The sequence below is a fragment of the Pimephales promelas genome, chromosome 5 (genome assembly GCF_988280905.1).
Source record: "Pimephales promelas chromosome 5, fPimPro1.hap1.1, whole genome shotgun sequence".
NCBI lineage: Eukaryota > Metazoa > Chordata > Actinopteri > Cypriniformes > Leuciscidae > Pimephales > Pimephales promelas.
In genome coordinates, this window is record NC_142773.1 from 3,801,122 (window position 1) to 3,806,121 (window position 5,000).

At 41.1% G+C, this 5,000-nt stretch overlaps 4 non-coding genes across 4 annotated transcripts; 3 read left to right on the forward strand and 1 right to left on the reverse strand.

Annotated features, from left to right (window-relative positions):
• Positions 1-3,469: 3,469 nt before the first annotated feature.
• trnae-cuc (transfer RNA glutamic acid (anticodon CUC)) lies at positions 3,470-3,541 on the reverse strand. Its single transcript has one exon. It is a non-coding gene; the product is annotated as a tRNA-Glu (tRNA).
• A 322-nt stretch (positions 3,542-3,863) lies between these two features.
• trnar-acg (transfer RNA arginine (anticodon ACG)) lies at positions 3,864-3,936 on the forward strand. Its single transcript has one exon. It is a non-coding gene; the product is annotated as a tRNA-Arg (tRNA).
• A 321-nt stretch (positions 3,937-4,257) lies between these two features.
• On the forward strand, positions 4,258-4,329 carry trnae-uuc (transfer RNA glutamic acid (anticodon UUC)). The gene has a single exon. It is a non-coding gene; the product is annotated as a tRNA-Glu (tRNA).
• A 125-nt stretch (positions 4,330-4,454) lies between these two features.
• On the forward strand, positions 4,455-4,541 carry trnay-gua (transfer RNA tyrosine (anticodon GUA)). The gene is given in 2 exon segments: positions 4,455-4,491; positions 4,506-4,541. It is a non-coding gene; the product is annotated as a tRNA-Tyr (tRNA).
• Positions 4,542-5,000: the final 459 nt, after the last annotated feature.

Genomic DNA, 5,000 nt, shown 5'->3' on the forward strand with positions numbered 1-5,000 from the left:
GAAACGGACAGGACGTGTCTCTGTGCCTCTAGCACTTTTAGCCAGCAGGCGCAGCTCACGAAACCTGATAGGTTTAGGTTCTGTCCGCAGCCGGTGTGCCTTCGATAGCGGTGCCTGGGAACCGTTCGTCTGTCTGCTTCGACCAATCACGTCTCTGCATGTCCATCTTTCACATTTTTTGGACAGCCCATCAGATCGCAGCATTTCCATTTTCTCCATTTTACGACAGCCAATCACCGTGGCCCCTTTCCATCATTGCCGGATCATGCGCAGTAAGTCCACCTCCTATAAATCATATTTTTCACTATTTTCATCAGTTATTTTGGTAAAAGCCACGCGAAGTCCGTCATATTTATTTTTGAAAAAGCCGCGTGAAGTCCGTATAAGTCCATAGGTAAGATTACTAGTTAATTAACTAGCTTTAATTCATAGTTTTTTAAATAAACTTTTACATTGTTTTATTTAAGAAGTTGACAGTGACATCGAGGTAAGATTTTAAGTTTACATTGTGTTAGGTAACGTTAAGAGACGTCGACGTTGTTGCTTTGTTTAGTCTCCTAACTATCTTAGCTAAGAATGAATGAATGAATGAATGAATGAATGAATGAATGAATGAATGAATGAATGACAGAGAGAAATTAATGGGTTTTTTTCTTACATTGTTATAATTGGTATAACGTGGGTACAACACCTGATATTGTGTTTGAATTAATGAGTTTTGTGTTGTGTTCAGACTGTGTTTACCAACTGATAATAATCTTAATATGATTGTACTAAATTACTTTTATATCTGCTACTACTATGTATCAATAAACACTGAGGTACTATGCATTAATATATTATACACTGAGGTACTGTGTATTCATATATAATACAGCCTACTATCTAATGCCATCTACATACAGGACTATTATAGTAGTGAGTTAAAACTACCCACAATGTGCTGAAGAGTTACAAATTTAAAGTGAATAGTTAGAATTTTATTTACTCTAATGGAAGAAGATGGCATCCAAATGCAAAAAGCACAGGGCTATAAGCTTTTATGGTTTTATAAGGTTAAACCTTCATAAGGTTTTCTGTTTTAGGGGTCTGGTCTTCTGAGGCAGGAAACAGGCCGTCACCCCGCCAGTGAAAGTGGCATGACCTGTATCTGAAGATAAATTTAGATAAAGTGTTATGTGTACAATCATAAAACATAAAGCTATGTCACATTGAAAGGGGTCACATATGATTCACTGCCAAACAATATTACAGTTTGAAAAATGTCCCGTGCATTTTAGGGGACAAATGCCTTTGTTTAGAGGGACACAGACATATATTTGTGGAATTCATATACAAAGGTATAGCCTCAATACTGTCCTAAAATTATGTAGTGTTGATGTTGTTGTCTCTATTATTAAATTTAATTTTCTTTTCCTTTAACCTGTAGCCTTACAGGTCAGTGTCCTTTTTCAATGACACCTGGTCCCTTATCTACATCATCTGCTGCTACACCAGGGAAGATGGCAACATCTGGGCAATGGCAACACCTGGGTAGATGGCAACACCTGCTCTCACCTCTCACCACAACTTTTACTATGGCATCAGTAAGTAATGAGTATTTACTGATACTGATATTTACATTTTTAGCATATTCAAATATATGCAGTGTAATAATAATAATAATAACAATAAATGTAATAATAATATATTATTATTATTACATTTAACAGTTTTCCAATGAGGACACCACTGCACCCTCTGCCCCAACAGCTGTGCCCACCAGCCTAGCTTCTGCTCCTCCGTACTTTCTGATCGTCCTAGCCTCTCTTCCCACTGCTACAACTACAAGCCCCTCTGGGACACCTGCCATGACTCCAGCAGCACCACAGCAAGAACTGGTAGGTCCTTTGTGACATGTAAACAGTGTGAAAGATGTAATATTTTTCTGCCTGTGATATTGTTGTTATTTTATTTTTATATATTCATATATTTAACAGGCTGAGGATGAGCGCAGTATCTCAGGGATGGACAGAGTGGACAGCCTGGCAGAGTACTTGGTCGGACTGAGGAATGAAACTGGACAAACACTTAACTCCCAGCAGGCCAGTACCATCATCCCCCTGCCCAGTGGCCAGACTGTTGTCGTGGCCACAGCCAGTATTATGGGTACATATACTTTCCCCAAAATGCTGGTATTTCACTTCACCAGTGGATGGAGGAGATGCGGAGGAAGAGGGCAAATAAGAAATAAACTGTTCAATATTCATCCCATATAGGTCTGGTCTGGCATTTCAAAAATAATTAACATAACAGAAAAAACACTGTATATTACAGTTTTTTGGTGTGAGCCTGATTTTGTCTTTTATATATTTTTGTTACCAGTTGACCAGAATCTTCTTCCTTTATTACTTTTTTATTTGGTTTATTTATTTATTTTATATTTGTATTTTATATTTAATTGTTCAATTCTTTTTTATATGTGCATTGCTTACTGTGTGTGAGAGAGAAATAGATAATTTTGTAATAAATGTTTAATATATTAAAACAGCAATCCTTTATTTATTGCCAACATTCACTCAGAGAAGACAATTACATTGTTGCAGTTCTTTCAATTCTAATTTATTTCATTTTTAAATTAGATTGTATTAATGAATTGGGTATTTTTTTCTCAATCAAATATGTAAATTACATACATACAAATAACACATATGAATACAGTAATAACTTTTTTATTAATCATTCTGCGAGCCTGAGTCAAAACACTGATTTTGCAAAAATGCACCTTAACTATTTATTATTATTATTATTATTATTATTATTATTATAGACCTACATCTAATATACTGTAGTACATTTGAAGGAACTCCATATTCATATGGGTAATAAATAAATATAAACATGTATCCATACAATGAGAAATACGTTTTTATAAAATAAGTGTTAAGGCATAAAAGCACATGACATTTATACATTTATGTTCATTCATTAAGAAAAGATTAGAAAAGATATTGGGTGATTTTAACCTTGTCAGAGGTGGGATTCGAACCGACGTCGTTCACGTCAGTGATTTATCAATGAAACATATAAAAAGGCAATTTTCTATAAAATATGAATAGCAATCTACCAAAAATCAAACAGACAGGTCAAAGGTGGATTTACCTTTTCCCTTTCCTTTCATTTTTTTCTCTTTTTTTCCTTCTCTTTTCTCTCTTTTTCCTTTTCCCTCTTCTTCCCCTTCTTCCCCTTCTTTTTCCCTCTTCCCTTCCTCATACAGACTATTGTTCCCCAGCTTTAGCGGAGCTGGTAGAGCGGAGGACTGTAGGTGGCAAATTGGGAATCCTTAGGTCGCTGGTTCGACTCCGGCTCGAAGGAGGTCTTTTTCACACGCAAACATTTAATTGGCCATGCTTCTCGACGAGGCCGTCAGCGCTTGAGTGTGTAGTCCGCCTTTTTGCAATCACGACTGCTACAAGAGGGCAAAAGCTCATTCCCTGACCGGGAATCGAACCCGGGCCGCGGCGGTGAGAGCGCCGAATCCTAACCACTAGACCACCAGGGAAGGGTTGCTCACTCTTTCCCATCAAGCCTGGCTGTGTGCCTCTACCACATTTTGCAGCAACTGCTCAAGCAGGGCCACTAACACTTGAATTTTCCTCCAGGAGAGGAGATGTCTCTGACCCTGGATAACAGATCTTCCACTGAGAAAGTGCCACAGGATCTGTGGGAATATCCTAACAACACCACAACTTGCCATAAAAACAAAGCAACCGAGATCCCCAACATGTGACGCCTCCATCTCGAAGCTTTTTATAGCAGACCTCTCAATGGACCCCTTCCTGACGTTGGCTCCAGGCCTGTTAATGGCATGAGATGAAGGTGTTGGGCCAGTGGCGCAAAGGATAACGCGTCTGACTACGGATCAGAAGATTCTAGGTTCGACTCCTGGCTGGCTCGCTCACCCTCTTTTGACAGTCCAACAATAGGCTGCTTTGTCAGTGGGATAACGGTTACCATGAAATACCATGCGTCTTTTCAGATGCATTGCATGGGTACTGTCACAAGGACCTTGCTTTGCGACCAGTTTATAGTGTCTCTTATGCCAGCACAGGACTGGGAGGACACTGAACCCCCTGGGCGAGGCAAATGAGAGCTCCCTCCGATGAGCCTGATGAAATCGAATTCAGTAAACAATTCCTTCGGCTCATTCCCATATTCTTAAAGAAGGGGGTGGTCGCACACTAAAAGCCAAAGGGCCTGCTAGTGGCACGAGGAAGTTCCCATATGGTCTAGCGGTCAGGATTCCTGGTTTTCACCCAGGCGGCCCGGGTTCGACTCCCGGTATGGGAAGTTTGTGTTGTCTTTGCTTCACTTATGGAAACGGACAGGACGTGTCTCTGTGCCTCTAGCACTTTTAGCCAGCAGGCGCAGCTCACGAAACCTGATAGGTTTAGGTTCTGTCCGCAGCCGGTGTGCCTTCGATAGCTCAGCTGGTAGAGCGGAGGACTGTAGGTGGCAAATTGGGAATCCTTAGGTCGCTGGTTCGACTCCGGCTCGAAGGAGGTCTTTTTCACACGCAAACATTTAATTGGCCATGCTTCTCGACGAGGCCGTCAGCGCTTGAGTGTGTAGTCCGCCTTTTTGCAATCACGACTGCTACAAGAGGGCAAAAGCTCATTCCCTGACCGGGAATCGAACCCGGGCCGCGGCGGTGAGAGTGCTGAATCCTAACCACTAGACCACCAGGGAAGGGTTGCTCACTCTTTCCCATCAAGCCTGGCTGTGTGCCTCTACCACATTTTGCAGCAACTGCTCAAGCAGGGCCACTAACACTTGAATTTTCCTCCAGGAGAGGAGATGTCTCTGACCCTGGATAACAGATCTTCCACTGAGAAAGTGCCACAGGATCTGTGGGAATATCCTAACAACACCACAACTTGCCATAAAAACAAAGCAACCGAGATCCCCAACATGTGACGCCTCCATCTCAAAGCTTTTTATAGCAGACCCCTCATTGGACC